The following is a 22,226-nucleotide window of genomic DNA, read 5'->3' on the forward strand; positions in this document are numbered from 1 at the left end:
GCTTGACATGGTGTGGGACTTCCACATCAGAGGATCAATGGTGTATGGCAGCCTCTCCGTGAGCAGCAGGGGATGTTCCAGTGTTGGACCCACATGTTACTCCACATGACCTGTTCATGTGTACTCCGAGTTGCCTCTGCATTCCCGAATACATGAATAATAAAGGTATCCCTATGCCTCCAAGGTGCCTATTCTCAGTCAATGCTGGTGTGTTGCCACGGTGCATCCGGCATGTCTGGCATGGTTTTCCGTGATAGTGGCTATGTGTCTATGTGTAGAGTAGCGAGATGCAAGCTGTTTGTGTGGGATTAGACTGTGTATTGTGCATGAGGTCCATGACTGTGTGGGTATTGTGACATGTGCCATCCCCATGCATTCAACGTTGGCCAGGCCACCATTCTCTGCATCCACCTGACTCAAGCTTGCAGGACATGGTTCTGCAACCTGTCCACACATACCTGGGTGCCCCACAGGACACTCCACATGATCCCTGACCTCTGCGCATGGCTGTCGCTGTACTCAATATGTCTGTCGGCATGGTTGTGCGGCCACCCCTCAGCTGGTTGGGCCCATCACGGGTGTTTATGGTGCTCCATGTCTGTCTTGCCTAATACAATGTGACCCATGTGTGTCCTGTGCCAGACTCAGGCCCCAGGGTGTGGATGGTTGAAGTCAAATGAGAACTCAGGCATGGTTAGACTTTACAAGACACATGTAAGGTAATAATGCAAAATGTAGGCATCTTCTCTTTATCGTGTAACTTTTTATTTTGGTTTGGGGTATGTGGGGGGGGTATGACATGAGGGGCTTTCCGGGTTTGTGGATTCCAAAGTTCACTAGGGGAGTTGGTGTCCTTGCCATTGGAAATCCTCAGAGTCCATGCCACAGTCTTTGTCAACATTGGTCAGACAGTGACCAGCAAGTCCATGTGGCAGAGAATGTCTTTTGCTGATGTGCTGCTGTTGTTCCAGTGGGCCAGGGGCCAGGCCAGGTGTCCTGGGAGATGGTGCTGTTGCGCTGACCCTTACGGTCTTTTCCGTGGACAACCCGCCCTCCTGCGGGGACCCTCAGAAGCAGGCAGTGACGATGTTTGGGATGCTCCGTCGGATGTCTCCTCCTCCTCCTCTGATCCCTCCCTGTGGGTGGTGATGTTCTACGCCTGGTGGCACAGGGAGGGTTGCCCATGTTGTCGGCTATCCGACGGTGTGTACTGTGAATTCCCGTGAACACCGTCACGAGCTCAGCCTGTCTGTCCTCCATCCGCCCTTGGTGTCGCAGTAGACAGGCATGTTGCTCCGCATGTTGCTGGGCCTGCTGGGTCTTGATCTCCTCGAGGATGGACACAACCTGGGCCATGCCCGTGGTGTCCTGCCGGTATGTGTCCAGGATGTTTCTGACATGGGAATATACCCGTTCCGCAGCCAACTGGTCAGGGTCGCGCCTCCACCGTCCTCCACTCCCACCACCCCTGCCCACTTGCACCTGGCCTGCCCTTGTGGGCAAATCAGGTCTCCGGGACCCCTGAGGGGTGGCATTGGCGTTGTCGCCTGCCTCCTCCTGGGTGACCGGTACACCGTGTCCCTCCTGGCCAGCCTGGCTGCATTGTGGTGGTGGGGCAGGGATCCTGGGTGTCTCCTGGGATGTGGCAGGAGTGGGGGTGGTGGTTGGCCCAGTTGTACCTGACGCAGGTGCTGCAGGTGGTTGGACACCAGAGGGGCCAGGTTGGTCGGGGTCTGGTTCGTCCACAGAGTGGTGAGAGTCGTCGCTGCCGGTGGGTCCGTCATCCCGCCGAGCCGGGTCCTGTGAGTCTTCCCCCCCAGTGTTGGGGGGTGATCCACGACGTTGACCTGTGTGTGAGAGAGACAATGTTAATTTTGTTCCATGCAACATCCATGTTTCATTCGTTTCTAAGTTGGCACATTTCCTCTGGGAATTTGGATATGTCTTGCATTCCACTCACAGTGCACTTGTACATGGGTATGTCCCTTGGCCACAGCTTTTGCGACTTTACCTATGTGTGGCACAGTCTTACTTGCTGCGTCAATTGTGACTGCAGTCAGCAGTGGAGTGAGCAGGTGTGGCGAGCCATGCATTGGCGCCTTCCGTGTTGCACTGTACGTGGGCACATGGAGTTGTTCCACACACTTAGATAATGCAGGTAGCTGGCGTTGTGCTCGTGCACAGTTTGAGACATGGCCCTGTGTTTTGCCATGGAGAAGAGGGGGGGTTCAGGCACTGGCCACCCTTGTCTACATGCACGCAGTCCACCTGCTGACCAGCAGACATTCCCACACCACCCAAGGCTGAATTGGTCTCCCTGTGTGTCCCTTTCTCACTCCCTCTCTGTCCCCCTCTCCCTCCCTCTGCGTGTCAGCCTCCTCCCTCTGTCCGTCTCCCTGTGTCTCCCTCCCTCTCTCTCCCCCTCTCCCTCCCTCTGTGTGTCACCCTCTGTCACCTCAGCCCAGCTTCCTAGGCACACACTTTTTGCAGATCTTTGAATGGCCCTTGGCTTGTTGATGTGAGTTTGTTTCTGATCTCCAGGCACCCATTGGGTGTAGTGTCTGTGTCTGCGCTGCTGCTGTGGTAGTGTGTGCTGCCACTCTTTCACAGTGTTGGCTGTTCATTAGCTGCTGTCATGTGCAAAAATGTGCCGTCACCCCCATGTGTTAATGCAAGGCGTCCGCCATTTGCTGGCAAGTCTTTCCTGTGTGGGGACACACTGTTTGTCTGGCTGTGACCTGGGCCATATGGGCAGAGGGCATTGTTGTCTGCTTCTGAGTTGCACTATGTGATTTTTGCGGCCCACACTCCCGCCATCCGGCTTACCGTGTCTTGTGTTGGTGTTTTCTGTGGCCTGTGACTTTGCATTGTCCAGCTGGGTGCATGGGGCATGGTGGCGCCAGTGGCATGTGCGTGTTCATGGAGTGTGGTTGAGTCATGCGATAGCTTGGGGTGGTTGCGTGCCTGATTGTGAGTTTGGTTGTGGATGACGTTCCCCCCATGTGAGGTGAGTTGTTTGTGTACTCACCCGGGTCTCGGAGTCCTTCTAATCCGTCCACTGACACCACCGGCAGTATGGCCATCACCCTCTCCTCCCAGGGATGGTAGTGTACGGGTCTGCGGGCGGCCCTCCTCCAGTGACGTTGGCCTGGTTGTGGTCATTGGTCATTTTGGCTCGGACCCTCCTCCGCAGATTGTACCACCTGGCTTGGCATTCATGCCTGGTCTTTCTGGTGGCCGCAACAGCATTCACAGCATCGACAATCCTCTGCCACATGGCTGTTTTTTCGGACATGCTGGTCTGTCTGACCAATGTTCCAAAGAGGTGTGGCTCGACTCTGAGGATTTCGTCGACAAGGACCTCCAACTCTCAGCTAGTGAACTTTGGATTCTTGTTAGTGGGCATGGTGAGGGGTGTGGGTGTGGATGGTTGGGGGGGTTTGTGTGTGGATGGTTGTGGGTGTGTGGGTGTGGTTGTGCAGGTGTGTGTGTGAATGTGATGAGGGGGGTGTTTGTGAAGGTGTGTGTGTGAAGGTGTGCAAGTGTAAGGTGTAGTAAAGGTTCAAGTATGGTGCTGTAGGTTGTCTGTGGGGTCTGGCAGCAGTGAGTCTGTTGCAAAGGCTCATGGTTTGTGTCTGTGGGCCCTTTTTATTGGTCCATTGGTGGGTGTGGCTGTGTTTGAAGTTTGGGTGGGTGTGTTATAAGGAGTGGTTGTGTTTTGGGCCTCTGTTTGGGATTTTGGCAGTTGCAGGTCAGTGAATGTGTTGTTTTTGTGCTTGTTGGACATGTTTTGTGGCTTTGTGCCCTTCGAATGGTGTATTCTTGTGTTGTTTTGCTTTGTCCTGGTTGTGTACGTGCATTTTTAGCGTGTGTACGGTGGGTACTTCGGGAATTTAGTTGTACAGTGCTGTCCTTGTGTTTGGCTTGGTACTACTCGTACATGTGCGATGTTGTGTGAAGGTGCTGGTGTTGGGGCCTGGAGTGCGCTCCGTACTTAGAATGTTGGGGTGGGGGTACGCTTCATACGTACGCGGGTGAGGGTACGTGTCGTACATACACGGTTGGGGTGGGGGTACGGTCCGTACATACACGGTTGGGGTGGGGGTACGCTCCATACGTACGCGGGTGAGGGTACGTGTCGTACATACACGGTTGGGGTGGGGGTACGGTCTGTACATACACGGTTGGGGTGGGGGTACGCTCCATACGTACGCGGGTGAGGGTACGGGTCATACATACATGGTTGGGGTGGGGGTACGGTCCGTACATACACGGTTGGGGTGGGGGTACGCTCCATACGTACGTGGGTGAGGGAACGGGTCATACATACACTGTTGTGGTGGGGGTACGCTCCATACGTATGCGGGTGAGGGTACGTGTCGTACATACATGGTTGGGGTGGGGGTACGGTCCGTACATACACGGTTGGGGTGGGGGTGCGCTCCATATGTACGCGGGTGAGGGTACGGGTCGTACATACACGGTTGGGGTGGGGGTACGCTCCATACATACACGGGTGAGGGTACGGGTCGTACATACACGGTTGGGGTGGGGGTACGGTCCGTACATACACGGTTGGGGTGGGGGTACGCTCCATACGTACGTGGGTGAGGGTACGGGTCGTACATACATGGTTGGGGTGGGGGTACAGTCCGTACATACACGGTTGGGGTGGGGGTGTGCTCCATACGTATGCAGGTGAGGGTACGGGTTGTACATACACAGTTGGGGTGGGGGTACGGTCCGTACATACATGGTTGGGGTGGGGGTACGCTCCATACGTACGCGGGTGAGGGTACGGGTCATACATACACTGTTGGGGTGGGGGTACGCTCCATACGTATACGGGTGAGGGTATGGGTCGTACATACACGGTTGGGGTAGGGGTACGGTCCGTACATACACGGTTGGGGTGGGGGTACGCTCCATACATACGCGGGTGAGGGTACGGGTCGTACATACACGGTTGGGGTGGGGGTATGGGTCGTACATTCACGGGTGGGGGTACGTCTCGTACATACACAGGTGTTCATACACGGGTGGGGATTCGACTCGTACATAGGAGGGCTGGGGGGAGTGTTGGGCGCATATGCGGGCACATGTCTCCATGGTTGCTATGGGAGTTCGGTGCAGACGGTGTTTTTTCCATACGGTTGTAACATCGGACGCACGGGATGGATCGTTCTTGCGCGGTCGGACTTCACTTTTCACATTTGTACGGTAAATTGTCCGGGGACGTGTCGGACACATTTTCCGACCCGAGGACGTGTGGGGAATTTTTTTACAGGATCGTAATCGGCACCTACGTCTTAGTGCTCATAGTGCCGTGGTTTTTTCCTCAGACAGGCCGTGGGAGCCTGGGCATGTTCTCCATCCAGGGTGTGATACAGCCTGGGTGGAGTGCAAAGTGCTCATGACTGTTTGGCCTGCCTAAGCCGGCCAGCCAAACAGTCATGAGCACTTACAGTGTGCCACCACTCCTCTCCCTGCTCCTCTGTCATCAGAGCAGCCTGGCCCGGGCACAAAGCTGCAACAGCAGGAACAAATAAAATGATAATAACTTTGTGTTGTTATCATTTCATTTTTTCTTTATTTCACTGCTGCAAAGCATTGGGGTGTTGCTCCTCTGTCTTAGCGAAAGAGCTGCCACTGCAATCAAAAGTCACTTTTCCCTATTGACAGGGCCCAGGGTGTGATATCCGACCTACTGCAATCAAATGGAGATCATATACATCAAGTGGAGCATCCCAGTCAACTTTTGCAACCTTATTCCAGCCACAACCTTTAGTTTTAGTGGGAAAAGCTTCAAGTGGTAAAAATTCAAATTTCATGCTCTCTGAAATCCTATAATTCTGGGTCATCTTTTTCGTGGAGCATTTTCCAAAAGCAAGACATAAATGAAGGTCTGTGTGAAAGTTAAAATCAGTTTAGTCCATAGACATAATTGTGGGAGGTTCACTTTCTGAAATTGTGAAGTTTATGAATTTTGATGCTTCGACATGATATAACTTGAAAAAACAAGGGACAAGAGGTGTTTGGAAAAACAGGAACAGTTTGTATAATTAAACATCGCTGCTAGGAGCATAGCCACAGGTGCAGGGTCTCAGGACTGTCTCAATTTGAAATCGGTCTAACATAGACGTTTATACAGTTCATTAAGTGCAATAAAATGGTTCTGCCAATCCTAATTTGGTAAGGAATGTGTACCTCTGTCTTTGAGCCATAAAACAAGGTATTGGTCCTAATTTATTTGTTCTAGAAGCTATAATTTCACACGTAAAAGCAATGGATAAACGTAACGCTTGTCTGAAGTCTTGCCTGTTAACCTATATTCATATTTGGACCACATTTTATTTCATTTACCACTATCCCAAGTAAACATTCAAGTGAGTGGTTATAAATGGATTCTAATGGACCCTCTTGGTAAAATGTGGGATTTGTAAATGTAGTGACCTGCTGTGAGGACAGTAACAATTAGTTCTTTTAGTTTTCGTTTTTATCGCCTTTAAATAGCAGACCTCCTGATGAATTAAATTTTGATCACACACTGGTAAAAGGCTAAAGAACAAAATTCTACAACTTGTTATGGTATAAAGCAATGTGTGTGCTATCGGCCAGGCGTATTGCCAACAGGGTAGAATGCTATACCTAATAGCACACTTTAATTTGTGAAATACGCTTTAACTGGGCAGATAAAAAAATGTATTATACCCTAGTGCTTTCCAAAGTGAAACAGCACTCTCCAAAATGACAAAATGCAGCTGAGAATGGCTTAATGCTGCCAAAAGTACCCTCAGTGTCAAATTTGGCTGGTGATGCTTAGTATGACACCTTCTCAAATAGTCCTATCGCACAGCCTGTATTCACATCGTAAATTGAACAGCTGTTCACAACCAAATAGTTAGTGCAAGAAATTGGGTTATTGGTTGAGGGGGGTGAAAAACCTACAGAAGCATAACTACAATTCTTGCCAGAGTGAGCCACAAAAATCACTAAACTAAAACTGTGCTTAACCCTCTGGTAGCCTGGCACAAAAGCAGGCAGGCTTAGCTTAGAGACACTGTGTTAAGTATTTATGCTGCTCACAAACAGCAATAAAGTGAATATGCAACACACCAACTTAGAAAAATAGAGTACAGTAGAATTAGACCAAAACCATAGATATGCAATTTTAAAGCTTCAAGTAAATTTAGCGGCAAGACGCAGAACACACTAACATTGTGTATCTGGTAGTGCTAGACTAGGACATTGTCACAAATTCAGGCTGCTCATGATGACATGTGAGCCAGATACAGAGACCGGGGGACTTATTTACAAGCCCCTTGTGCCTCTGGTGCATCACTTCTTATGTGATAAAAAGTGACGCACTGGCAGCGCAAAGGGTTTGTATATAAGCCACCAGGTTAGTCCAATGGAAAAAATTACCTCTCAAAGTCCAGAGTGCAGAGTTCAAAACAACTGATGTCAGCCAATGGTCCAGGACCTGGGGAGGCACCTCTTGGAGATCAAGAACTCACTCCAGCAGAGGCCAGCAGGGCTTAACCAGCCCAGTTGCTGGTCAGCTGGGCTGTTGCAGGGAGTCCTCTGGAGATTGTTGCGTCCCTGGAGCTCAGAATAGGAGTTCAACCAACTGACCCTTGGAGCTTCTCAAGCAGGGCCGGACTGGCTGTAATGGGCACCGGGCTTTTTTCCGGTGGGCTGCCAGGGTGGGGGTCGGTTCCGGGCCCCTGGAGGCCATTTTTGTTACCGAAGTCGGCAATATCGGCCCCTGTAACAAATCGGCCAAAACCGGCCCTAGCAAACAGCTCGGCTGCACCCCCTCCCCCAGGGGAGCGTCCAGCCAAACAGTTTGCAAGGGCTGGTTTCGGTTCCCAGTCCGGCACTGTTCTCAAGTTTGCCTTGGATTAGGGGAGCAGGTCCAGTCTTCCTTTACAGAGAGCAGGCCAGGCCTCAAGCAGCAGGGCCATCCTCTGGAAAAGAATTCAGGCCTTGAGCAGCAGAGCAGTTCCGTTGTAGCAGCTGGGTGGTCATCTGAAGAAAAAGGCAGGCCTCAAAAGGCAGGGCACTCTTCTGGGGTACAATGGAAGCCTTAAGCAACAGGGCAGGCATCTGGGAAACAAGACACTCCTTCCTCTCTGATGAACAAGGGTCCAGAAGTGAACTAAAGGGTTGGTATTAGGATCCGATATGTATACCTCATGCCAAGCTTTGAATTAGAAGAAATTCTAGGCCATCATCTGGTTCCTGAAATTTCCTACCTTCACCTGTCCAGGCTATAAGTGGTCTAATGTGTCAAAAGGCTGGTGTCAAGTTCCTTTGTGAGTGTGCTGGAGGTAGCTCTTTGAAAAGTAAGTGGGTCAAAGAGCAGCTCCATTACTTCCATTCTGGCAGAATGGCCCATCCTGTGAACACCTAGTCCCCATTTGTCTCACTGTCTGGGAGGACTACACAAAGGCCACCTGCCAACTATTCACAGCCATGTGACCCAGGACACTGGTGGCAGGCTACAAATGGTTAGGGAAAAAAGCGAACTTTCTATAAGGGCCATTTCCAGAATTGCGACTTTAAAATTAAAGATGATTTTAAATTGCATTTCTTTTGAGACCAAACATTAAATTTCAACTTGTTCTCCATCAAATGTTAGCACTTATTAAAGGTCATAAGGTACCCCAATTTTATTCTATGAGAGAGTTAGGCCTCACAGGAGTGAAACATGAATTTGGGAGTTTTCTGGACATGTAAAACTTAAATGCAAGTCCTATCTTTTAAATACAATACACCCTGACCTATGAGGTGTTTAGGGCCTATCTTTGTGGTGACTTATATGTTTAAAAAAGGGAGGTTTAGGCCTTGCAAAAGGTTTATCTCTCCAGGTCGTATTACCAGTTTAAAACTCCAAATAGGCTGCAATTTCAGGCCTGAGACATGTGTTAATGGCCTGCTTTAGTGGGAAGCACCATAGGTTCTGCAGGCCGACTAGTAGCATTTAATTTACAGGCCCTGGGTACATGTAGTACCACTTACCAGGAACTTAAAAGTAAATTAAATGTGCCAGTTGGGTGTAAACCAATTTTCCCTTGTTTAACCCCTTCCCTGCTCATGACGGAACCGTTCCGTCATGAGCCACGGTTGTCGTGTGCTCATGACGGAACGGTTCCGTCATGACAATCCTGCCGGCGGCCGCTCCGCCTGCGCGGCGCTGTTTCCCCGCCTGTGCGGGGCGACAACGCAAATGGGCGGAGTCATGACGGAACCGTTCCGTCATGAGCACAGCTCAACTGTGGCTCATGACGGAGCGGCTCCGTCATGAGCACAGGCCCGCCGCGCTGCCCCCCTGCCCCCCCCAGCGCTGCAGCGGAATGTCCGCAGCAGCGAAGGGGTTAAAGGAGTTCAGATTGGCATATTAGCACTGGTTAGCAGTGGTAAAGTGGGCATAGTCCAAATCCAACAAAAACGAAATTCAGATAATAGGAGGGGTGGAGACAAACAAGTCTGGGGATGATCCTGCAAAGATGGCCATGTCCAATAGCTTGTACCTGAGATAAGCCTCATACAGCATCAACCCACATATCAATACAACATATTACTCTGACAGCAGCCTGTGAAGATCACAGGTTAAGTTTAACTACTGGTGATTACCAAGCTACCAAGCTCACAGAATATGCCTATACTAGACAACATGCATGAGAAGACAGGTTACTGTCATTCACTCTTTGTATTACAAATTTAAAGTTTTCCAGATTGTGAAATTTGTGTAGTCCATCACACTTGTTACTGTTTTAATTTAGTTGTCTCTTGTTCTGTTGGATTTAAAACGTTACTTTCTTTAAAATACTTTTAAAATTATAAACCTTTGAATTCACTCTTTTAAAGGTACAGAGAGGATTGTAAACATAAATATGCACACAACAAACCTCCCTAGGGTAGGGAAACCATACGGGAACACACAGGCGCATTTTTCCATTCCAAATCCACTGTTTATTCTAGTAAAACAAGTTCCGGATTCAATGCCTTTATCAATTGCTGTAAAATAAATGAAAACACACATGGTTGGAAAATGCTTTTAAAATGTACAAGAGACTCTTCTTTTGGCAGGTGATAGGGAAGCAAAGAGAGAACTACTAGATAAAATACCATATTTTGGGTCACCAGCTTCGGTGTAATGTCACAATATTTGGTATATCACCATACCGGCTTCATTGCTATTTTCACTCAAGTCAACGTTGAACCCACCATGGGTGTTAACATAAGGAACCTCTATTGCATCGTGACTGCACCCATCAATTGACTTGATACACAAATTCGCTCGTCAACAATCACGCTCTGTAAGAGCCGCATCCCAATTCCTAACAGGAGCAGCTGTTTAACAGGGTCACTTGCTGTTCATCGGGCAATCAGCGCTCAATCACGCTAATCCTGATCAACTATTATAATGTAGTTTCAAACAATATTTTCACTGTAAAAAGCGTCCCTCACCTCTGCCGCAAATTAAATTGTAATCCATGACCTCCATGAGTCGTTCATCCAGACGCGGAGGTTCTATATATATTAAAACATGGTTTTCATTTCCAAATATTAACTTACAGTAAAAAGTATTTTGAAAATGTAGCCGATTCATGAAGGTAAGTGCAATCAAAAGGAAGTATGAGACGCAAAACTAACATATTAAGCTACAACTCATTTGTGGAGGGGTTGCACTACCCATAGAGGTACAGATCTAATTATCCTAAATATATCAGTCTATAAATAACTCACGGCACCTCAAAAAATTAATTGCTGAGCTTTCAATTGGGAGATTTAAAAACCTTAAATAAGTGCCTACCAACATCTACTATTTTAAAATGCATTGTGCTTTAAGAGATAAAGGGGAGAGATATCTTCATCAATGAATAACATTATTCACTTTGTGAAAACTTAATACAATGGCTTTGTAAATAAATAGAAAGATGACACTAAAGATCTGCTGGATGCTTTATGTGTGAGGTTACACGGTAAAACATGCCCAATCTAACACATTTCGAAGCACTGTGTTTTTAACAAATCAGACACTAGGAGCCTAATTGCTGATCAGAAGTTAAAAGCTCCTGAAAAAGGGCATTCTTAACAGATTATAAGAATGATAAGGGTGCTTCCAGGAAAGAATTACCTATTTCTGTTCAAAGTAAAAATCAATTGTCAAGACATAGTAGAAGTATTCATTACTATTCCTGAGGTGGCCCATCCAAACATGGATGTTCTAGTAAGCCCATAAGGGCAATGGAAAAAAGCACCAAGAACCTCTTCTTGGTTTGACAGATTCATGGTATCGCCTTTCATTGTTCTAATATGCAATAATTATGCACTGAAAGCTAAGGATTGTGCTTTACTGCAACAAAGATGGCTGTTACTTGTATGCAAATCAAACTCAGGGTATATGTAATTTAATTACCATTTTAATATGTCTGAAAACGGCTAGTCATTTGTTGTGCTTGTGAGCTTAGCTTTATCAGATGTAAACATTTGCTCTTTTTGTTTCCCATGAGAAGTCAATGGGTTTCTGGCTGCAATTTTAAAAATCAGAACTGTTGTGCTGAGCAATACCTACTTGTACTGATAATTGTTTGTGCTAACACAACCAACAGTAAAATGAAAGATGAGGAAGTGCATGCCTTTGGAGCTGATTTATGCAAATTTCAAGCATCTTACTTTTTATTAATTGTCAAAAATTGGATTGTTGATTGGCGGGGTGTGAGTCCTTCTCAAGCAACCACTACAATCCTTTTCAGGGTGAACTAGAAAAGTAACTAAATTAACCTGTGCTTAACCCTCTGGTAGCTTGGCACAAAAGCAGTCAGGCTTAATTTAGATACAATGAGTATAGTTCTTATGCAGCACACAAACAGCCATAAAGTGAAAAACACAGCACAACAAAAATCACACACCATTATAGAACAATAGAGTAACTTCTAATACATAAAATGAGACATAAATGACAAAAATCTAACAAGTGGAACCAGAGATATGCAATTACAAAGAATTTAGTTGAGTATAGTGACCAAAGCACTAATGACCACTCACAGTTATCTGGTTGTGCTAGACAGCGGGTAAGTCATAAGTTCAGGCCGAATGCAATGGAGTGCAGACCAGATGCAGGGACTTGGTTAGTCCTGCTATAAAGTTTACCTTCTCAAATTCTGGCATGAAGAGTCCAGTCCGGGTAGGAGGAGGCTGCAAAGAGCGGGGAGAACATTGTGGGCGGTCACAGTTCTAGCGTGAAGAGCAGCCTTGGTGTTATTGATAGTCATTGCTGTAGCACGAATATCCTGTCAGGTGTCACAGAAGGTTGCTGCTGGAGCTCCACATTGGCTGTTACCACTGGCTATTGATGCTGTAGCGCAAAGTGCAGATACTAAATTGACAATAGTTGATAACAGTTACTGTAGCACAAAGAGTCAGGTTCACCAGAGCTTCACGTGGTGGTCATCATGGGCGGCGCGATCTCTGTGTGAACAGGGCTGTTCATGGTTGCAAAAAGTGAAAAACTTGAGGATCTCTTCTTTTCTTCATTGGAGGACCCTAACAGATGCCAGTCAATAGTCCACAACCTGGAGCGGCACCACTCAGGGATTAGGAGCTCACTCCAGCAAAAGCCAGCAGGGCTCAGGCAGGTCCAGTTGCAGGTCCAGGCAGGCCCAGTGCAGAAGGTTAGCTGGACAGGTGCAAGAATGCCTCTGGAGCTTGTTTTGTCCCTGTAGCACAGAGGAAGAGGTCAGTCACTTCACCCTTGGAGTCATTCTACTTGGGTTGAAAGGATTTGGTTCAGTCTTCCTTCTCAAAGGGCAGGGCAGCTCACAAGCAGCAGAGACAGTTCTCTGGCAGCATGGCAGACCTTCGTCTGTAGTACACACAGGTCTAGGAGTGTACTAAAGAGTAGGTCATAGAGTCCTATTTTCACACTTGATGCAGGCTTTGCAGTGAAATAATGGTTCTGGGATTTTCTACCTTCCCTCATCCCAGGATGTCGGGGTGATAAACTGCTAGCATACGTGGGTCCGTGTGAAAATAGCAAATGGCGCAAAATTGTCCAGGAAGATACAAACAGAGATCGGACTGAAACAAGGTTGTGTACAAGCTCCTGATCCATGCACACAAGGCACTCCACAAAACCGGCCCACCCTATCTCACCAGTCGACTCCACTTCTACGTACCCAACAGGAAACTGCGCTCCGCTGACTACGGCCTGGCCACGGTCCCGCGCATCTGTAGAACCACATCCGGAGGCAGGTCCTTCTCCCATCGTGCCGCCAAGACCTGGAACACCCTCCCCCTCAACCTACGACAAACCGAAGACCTGCTGACCTTCAGGAGATGGCCCAAGACCTGGCTTTTCGACCAGTAGCAGCAGCACCCTCCCTCAGCGCCTTGAAACCCTTGCAGGTAAGTAGTGCGCTTTACAATTTAACTGATTGATTGATTGTACTGGCCTCCCATTTATTTAACCTCTTTATGGCAGATCTCTCACCCCGATTGGATCAGGCAAATACACATCCTCCGCGCTTAGCAACATTGCCCGTAACGCACCTCTCATATGCAGACGATATAGTCTTGCTTAGTCTAACCAGAATAGACCTACAGAGAGCACTCAATCAGCTACTAATGTTTGCTAACACCAATGCCTTGGAAATTACCAACACCAAAACAAAAACTGTGTCACTCACGAACTGTACGCGACATCAGTATCAATTCAAACTGGGAGAGACAAGCCTTGGAATAATCAGTACTTATAAGTACCTGGGGGTATACATTGACAAAAGATTAAATTTTCAATTTCAGAAACAATATCTGGAAAAAAAAAGGAAACAGCATTATTCATGCTTTCTTTGTCCTTGAAAAAAAATTATATGGTTCATCCTTTACGCCACTAATAGCAGTGATGGCTGCTAAACTTCTCCCTGCAGTAACCTATGCAAGCATAGTGTTAAATGGCAAAGACGGAAAACTTCTAGACTCTCTGCAAACAAAGGCCTATAAAAACGTCTTTAGTCTGCCTCAGACAGCTTCCCCGGCTCAAGTCCGACTGGATTTCAACCTCATCAAACAGGAGATAGGGAGGAAATACGCCGCAATTCAAATTTGGTACAAACTCTGGCAGAACCGATCTAATACCCTAAATGACTCCTTGTGGTGAGCCCAGGAAGATGATCCAAGCTCAAGTTATGGCAAATTCCTGAAAAAGGCATTGAATGAAACCGAGATAACCAAACTTTGGGCACAGAAACCTTCCTTCCAAGTCTTCCATAGCATAACAAACAGAGCAGCTAAGCTACAATCATCACTAGAAGACAAATGTACCTTAACCAAAGATCACATGCCTGGATGGTTCTTCAATCTTATACATCACTTCGACCGGCGGAATACCTCGGTACAACATACTCGCCCCACTTGAAATGAAAGTTAATGGCAATTAGACTTGGGGTATTACCAAGCCTAGCTGATCAGCCTGCATTGAAGTATAAAGGCGTCAAAACTAACCCTGGGCGTAGTTCGCGAAGTAGCACTTCGCGAAGCTACGCAAAGTGCAGTTTGCACTACGCGAGCTACGCGTAGCCCTTCGCGAACTGCGTAGTACCTTGTTCGCACTGTGCCAGATGTGGTTTTCAATGATTGCACAGTGCGGACAAGCAACCGGCACTGTGCAATCATTGAAAATGGCATCTTGCACAGTGCGAGCTGTAGTTTTCTGCTGCTCGAGTAGCTATTTACTCGAGCGGCAGCTTTCTCAACGCGAGCTGGTAGTTTCTCATCGCGAGCGGTCGCGAGCATACGCGACCACTCGCAATGAGAAACCTGACCTCCTCGCGTTGGTAATCTCGCCGGGAGGTTTATTTTCCATGCTTGCGATCGCCAACTTGATGCTGCTGATCGCGAACAAGGAAAAAGTCTCACCGAGATGTCATTTTGCTTGCTCGCGGTCGCCAACTTGACGTTGTAGACCGCGAGCAAGCAAAAAATGACCGCAGCACTACGCAACACTACGCTACGCGTGTTCGCACTGTGCTACGTGCAATTCGCGTAGTGCGAAGTAGCGCGAACTTCGCAAACTACGCGAGCGTAGCGTAGTGCTTTGCCCAGGCTTAGTCAAAACATGCAGCTTATGTGGTGCAGCATGGCAAGATTTTATCCATCTCATGTGTGTCTGCCCTAGCTTAAAATCGAAACGCATACCACTCCTAAAAAAGGCTTTTAATGACAGAGGGATCCAAACTTGTAGATCGGCCATCATTAAAGGAATTGGTACAACAGACCCTCAGCCAGCCGCGGCCCGTGGAGGGAGTTCCGTGGGGCGGTAAGGCGGGGCGGGGGAGGGGCAGGGTTAGGAATTCTAAAAACCGGAATATGGATAATTACAGGTAAGTAAACAATTAAATAAATAAAACGAATTTCGTAGCGCGCGCTGCACCAGCTGACCTGTAAAATGATGAAATTTGTATTATTTTATGTAAAAATCTATATGGCTGATGAAAGCAGGCACTCCCAATCCCAGTAATATTTAGTATCTCTATTGCAATTTTAAAATCTTAAAACGTTTTTAATGTTAATATTTGATGAAACCGTAATCCTGACAACAATTTTACGATATAGAATCACAAACTAATTTTAACAGGTCTCATGATAGGGACATTATTTCCAGCTTTTAGGATAAAATAAGTAACATGCTCTTTTTTTTTCTTATCTTTTTTATATCTTAAATCATTTATATGTTGTTAAACTATTGATACCTTATTTGCATTGTGATATTGTTATGGTTTTAATTAACTTAGACAATAAAGAATTTATGATTGATGATGGTAAACTGCTAGTGTTAAGTCATTTGCAGATGTGCTGTGACATTTATTAAATTTAAGAAGGTACCCAAATGTTAATCTATAGACGAGATAGGCCTGGCATTAGTTAAAAAGGAATTTAAGAGTTTTTTTCACTAACGGGATATGTAAAACTTAAAAGTAAATGTCCAGCATTTTAAATTCACTGAACCCTGTCCTAGCATTTAATTTACAGACCCTGGTTACATGTAGTACCAATTTAGTAGCGACTCACAAATAAATTAAATGTGTTAATTTAGTGTAAGCCCATATGATCATGTTTAGAGGATAAAATGCAAGGACTTTAGCACTGGTTAGCAGCGGTGAACTGCTCAGAGTCCTAAGGTCCATTAAAAACAAACTCAGTAAACAGGAGGAGTGAGGGCAAAATGTTTCAGGGTGATCATAAAGAGAGGGCCAAGTCCAACAATAATGAGTTTGCTTTCAACCTGTGGATCAACCATAATAATTTGCTGACACGCTACTAGTTGAGTGTTGTGCTTATGGCCCATATAATATATGTAAAGACTCAAATTGTGCTTTCGAAATGAATTTAAGAGGGTATTGGGAGAAGACAGGAGCTCTGCCATCAATGGCCAGGAGAATTAAGGGCATCTACTACCTATCTTAATCAGTCTACCGGACGGGGGTGGTGGTGCGCGGAGTGATGAAAGGAATTTAATTTTTTAAAAAAGGACTTAACTTTAACGGCCGGGTGACCAGCCGCTGCCTCTTCTCCTTCCTCTGTCCTCTTCATCTTCCTCTCCAGGCTGGCAGCCAGAAGCACGCGGGCACACAGGCTCACTGTGGATCGGTGTTCAGACTGGAACATGAAGCCTGTGCATGTACCTCACCAAGCTGCAGCCTGGTAGGTACATGCAAAGTGCGCATTAACAGTTAGGTCAGCTCAGGAGGGACGGCCTATCAGTTTATGTGTACTCCTCCCCTGCTCTGGTCAGCCCTGCCCCCCCCCCTACAGCAGTAGAAATAATAAAATGATCATAACAACACCTTATTATCCTTTTTTTTCCATTTGAAGAGTGAGATGATGCTCCTCTGCCTTAGTGGAGAAGCTGCCACTGATCTTGACACTCAACTGCAGCCAGCTTTGTTGAGGAAGCTGTAGAAGCTACTAGAAGGTGTCATCCCACTAGCTTTCACTTCTGTCAGAGAAACTTGAATAGTCTGGTGCTCATGGATTCATGCTCTGCGCTAGGTGAGACAACAGGGCTTTCTGCTGCTCAAGTAGAATTTCTACTGAAGCGGCAGATTTCTCAACACAAATGGTAGTGACCTGCCGTTACTGCCTGAGTTGAGAAATCTCGCCAGGACTCATCATAGCATTAGCTTTACTTTCTCGCACTCTCAAACTTAATGTTGGTGAGCCCTGTGTGAGAACAACTCTGCAACGTGGTGGTACGTGGAGTTTTTCTGAAACACCCCAAGTTATGATGCAATATAATCACAGTCAATCCCCTAACCTGGTGGTATTGCAGGAAACCTACCTGCTGGGGAACAATTGTAAATGTCCAAAGGAGTCGATACACCTTACTGGCCCATGCAGAGCTTACAAGAGGCGCAAATTTGGCAGGTAAAACCACCTCCTTCCAGGTGGAGCAACAATGGTTTGACCTTGACTGTTGCTACATGGCAGTGAAGGGAAGGTGGAATAGAAGGGCTATTCTTATTGTTCATGCGTATTCACCACCAAAACTCCAGCAAGGGTTCTTGGAAAAACTGGGCCCCATATTGATTGACTCAGATATGGACCTCCATATTGTGGTTTGGGACATCAAAGAAGTCATGAAGTTGGAAACTTGATAGATATTCACCCTATGTGTTACAGACGAGAGCACTCTCGGGTACGGTTTGATTCTCCCACGCGATGAGTCTTACAGATGCCTAGAGGTTATTACACCACTTGACATAAAATACTCATTCCTGTCTGGGGTACATGTGACCCTGTCACACCTGGACATTGTGTTTGTCCAGGTAAGCGAGGTCACATGGGTGAGAGACGCATAGTAGTATATAACTCAAAGCGTAACAGACCATTCGCCCCTACTTATTAAAATGCTAGACAAGAGTTTATTAAGGACCTGAAATCCACATCAAGCCCAGACCAAGTGAAGGACCCTTATTGAGGTCCTGTGTCCTTAAAGGGGGATTGGAACAGTAGGTCCAGAGTCAGAAGGAGTCCTGTTCATCTTAAGAATTATGTGTGAAGTTGATTTCATGATAACATCGCATTGGCACACGTTTGTGCATCTTCCTGACAGAGTTAGTTTTTCGTCATCCTTGTCAAAGCAGCTTTTTCTTTTTCCTGTGCATAATGTTTCGTATTTTCCTATGCTCTCTAGCCCATGTGTTCCCCCTCTCTATCCACCAATTTTTGTACGCCGGATACCGGGATTTGTTGAGGTCTGTTCTTGTTCTGTGTCAAGTACTTATGTGCTCATAGTTTGCATGTCTTAGGGGCACCATGTGGGTAATGGCAGGGAATTTACAGGATCTCTTTGACCGAGTCTTTGCCACGCTTACATCTTTATGGCATCATCTGTACTTAATAAAGCCTACGTGTCAAACCCAACCTGGAGTGCAGTTTAGTAAGTGAGCAGGATTTAATAGATCGATTTTCACAATTAGAGTGAAAGTGAGATACAACATGCTTCATGTTAAAATGACCAAACAACCTATTACCTTCAATGTATCAAGATTGAAAATTCCAAACATATTTTCTCAAAACGACGCTATTAATCAAATTACAGTCTATGTTGCTAGCTCACTGAGAATCGCTAATGATGCTTCAACAACTCATTATTTTGATTTTTGCTGAATTTGTGATCCAATTATACAAAAGTCAGTAATTGAAATCAGGTCATTCAGTCCTACTTTAATTGCCGCTGAAGTCCACTTAAAAGTACATGTTATTCCATTATACATAATATTCCTCTTATCGTTTATTGAGCTGAAAGTCATGGCAGTGAGACAGAAGATTACACATTTGGCGAATGGAGTGTTCAATGATCTGCAAATGTAAATTGTAATTGTTCAGTGGGCTATTATGAGTTCTGACCTAAGGGTGGTGAAATAAACCGGTGGCATAGCTGTATGTACTTAATGCCAGAAAACGGTATTTGTGTTTTTGGTGTTCTGGCACACAATATAACAAGAAAGTGTAAATTAACTCTTCTTCCCACTTGATGAGTTTCTGAATTGACGCATATTTGCCTAATTCTGGGCTCATTAAAGAGTAACTGCAAATAATTTTACAGAGATAAAATATTTACAAGCTTCAAACAATGGTAACTAATACACAATGTGAATGTACATAATACCGCATTGCATCAAGGTGAACAAGCATTGGCACAAACAATAGTTCTGGCGTTATTTTGCTAAAACGTGAACCGAGAAATGCACCCAGACTGCTTGTACCATGATTATGTGTAGCCTGTATCATTAATCGCCTCCTATGTCTGAGTCTGGATTTTATTCCCCAAGTGTGTAGTGTTACTTTTCACAGAAACACCACCTCACAAAATAAAAACAGCACAGAAAAAAAAGATTGCACAGATACATGGTACAAATAGTCTGTGACATTTTCAACTGGTGGTTTGAGGAAAATGATTTTATTATATGATGTGTAATAAACTCACAAAACCATATTGGATCAAGACATGCCCTTTTAGCAACCCATGCGTAGCCGCGGCTTCCAGAAGTCACGCTTCATCAAAGGAACAAGAAAGTACAAAGCATTTTGAAGTACCACAGCAGCTGAATAAGAGAGAAGCATCGCACTAAGAAAATCGGACACCATTTTTATAAAAATAGCTCTTATTTGTATACATTTTAGACACCATAACAAACAGAATCCACCTGAGGGTTCCACATATATAAATTAATAAGCAAATAATAAATCACTGAATTTCATTGAAATTGCAAACAAGCATTGCCAACTACTGCTGTTAAAGGTTACTTTGAAAACTTTAATGCATTTGCAAACGGCTACTCCAGCTTGAATTGGGTGACCAAATCTGGCAGGGAGTGAGTCCCTGGGGCCAATGAGGCTTTGCAATACAGTTACCTTGCAGTCAAAGCATTATCCAGTCCAGTTCCAGGCTCTATGGGGCATATTAGCAAGACCGGCGATAAAATTATCGCCGTTTTAGCGGCAGGAAATTGCAGCTAAAATGGAAATAATGGGCTTGCTAATATGCGTTATAGAATTCCAATAGAAGCCCAGGTTAGATCTAACCTGGGCTTCTATTGGAATTCTATAACGCATATCAGCAAGCCCATTATCGCCGATTTAGCGGCGGTTTCCTGCCGCTAAAACTGCGATAATTTTATCGCCGGTCTTGCTAATATGCCCCTATGTATGAACCACCATAGATATCAATGGAGTGGTCCTGATTCAAGGGATACAGGATGCTAAAGATGCTGAGGATTCTGTGTCAGTGATGGGGTCTTCCTGGGCCCACTCCTCAGCCCACGAACATGATGGAGTCCAGTCAAAGCCATTTGTCACTAGTCTACTGGTCTCCGGTCACAACTAAACCAGCAGTTCCCTTTAACTGAGGTTAGTGCCACCTTGGCAAACTAAACTGCATTCAGTCTACTATCACAGGTCAAACAGACTTGGGTGCAACTTTAGAGAGGCAGAACTTGGTCTCCCAAGTTGCACTTCAACAGTCAGTGACCGTCAAGTGATTTTGGCTACCAAATTGGCAAGACGGGCTTCTTCAGCTTTTGTGGCACTGTAGCTGGAACAGGAAGTCAGCCAACTGACCCTTGGTGTCACTTCTCCTGTCTTGGGATCTGAGATGACTTTTTTTTGAGCAGGGCACCACAGTTACAGTTTTCTCTTAGCAAGCCCTGGGATCAGCAGGTGCAGTCCATACTTTGGTACAGCCTCTGTTTGCCAGGTGCAAGGAACAGGAGGTCTGTCCTTCTTTGGTCTTCCTGCCAGTGCAAGTGTGAACTGAGGTCTGGGCCCTAGGGTTGCCATTTTTATGCCCAGAACGTTCCCTCTGGGAATGTGATGAGTACTAGCCAATGAGCTACTAGGTCCCCCGGCTGATGGCAACTTCCTGTCAAGTGTGTCTCAGAATGAAATAGACTGCACTCTCCCAAGATGACTGGACCCCTATATCAGTGTGTTGGACTTGGTTGCTCACCCCAGTGGTGTGGCTACCCAAGGGCTACACGCCCATTGGATTACTGGTTTGTAAACTATTTCCCCTGCCCTCTTGCAGAACAAAACAGCAGCCCTTCTCATGTATCTCCAGCATGTGCCCTACAAATGTGGCTTCCTCTTTGAAAATCGCCTTTTGGGCTCACACCCCGTTTGACCTTTCTGCCAGGAGAGATAATAATTCTTCAAATGGTGGGTCCTTTTTGGTCCCTCCTAAGAATTGTCCACACCTCCACCCAGGAGGGCAAGAGGCTATATTGTGACTAGCAACCGTTAACCATCACTGGCAAACTTGGGTAACATAGTGGCAACTTTCTTAAGTTGCCATTTATTTAAAATTACATTTAATTTGACTTGATCATCAAGTCAGGTTCAATGTAACAATTCTTTTGATATCTTCAAGTACGAACTTTAGCAGTCCCATTCATAGGTTAGCAGAGCTAAGTTGTCCCTGTGTACATTTGTACTCACCAATGAGGCAACTAGGCTTTCTATCGTGTATGAGACAATTTGGGGTCTATACTGTTAGTACATATAAAAACACATCCCACTTTTTGATATGCTGCACACTGGCTTAGGGCTCAATAGACCTGCTTTAGCCGTGAATATATATATTATAAAGGAAGGTCTTTACTTTTTCATTAGTTTAAATAACAAGGTTGGAATCTGCCCTGTCAGCTAGCAATGGCAGACTGGGAGTCTTGCTTTGCTTTGTCACACCTGTGGTGGCACAACAAGTGCTGCATTCTACGAGGTACACTTTAACTTACAGGCCCATTGTGGGTGAGCCATTCAGAAATACACATTTTTAGGGTAAGAGCGCTGGCACTGAAGCCTGTTTGGTAAGGCTCAGTAAACTCTCATAATCAGAAAAACAGCAGCATCAATCAAAAACTTTGGAGTGATCATTGAAACAGAGGCATTACAGTTACAGTTACTGTTACAGCGCTAGTTGAGGTCTTTAGATTTACCATTTTTATCTCCGGTTTAGCCTGGGGAAGGTTTGTTGTGGAGAGAAGTTTTACTAGAATAACAAAGTGGTCTGAGCAGTCCAATTTGAAATAAATGAATGTCTGAGACTAATTGCCTGGAGCTGTGATGAGTTCAAACATTCCACCCCTCACTTTTTTGTGGTGTCTCAGAGTCTCTCCCTTGGTAAGAGAGGGATGCCCAAATATGGGCTTCAAGCT

The sequence above is a fragment of the Triturus cristatus genome, chromosome 9 (assembly GCF_964204655.1).
Source record: "Triturus cristatus chromosome 9, aTriCri1.1, whole genome shotgun sequence".
In the NCBI taxonomy this organism is placed as follows: Eukaryota; Metazoa; Chordata; class Amphibia; order Caudata; family Salamandridae; genus Triturus; species Triturus cristatus.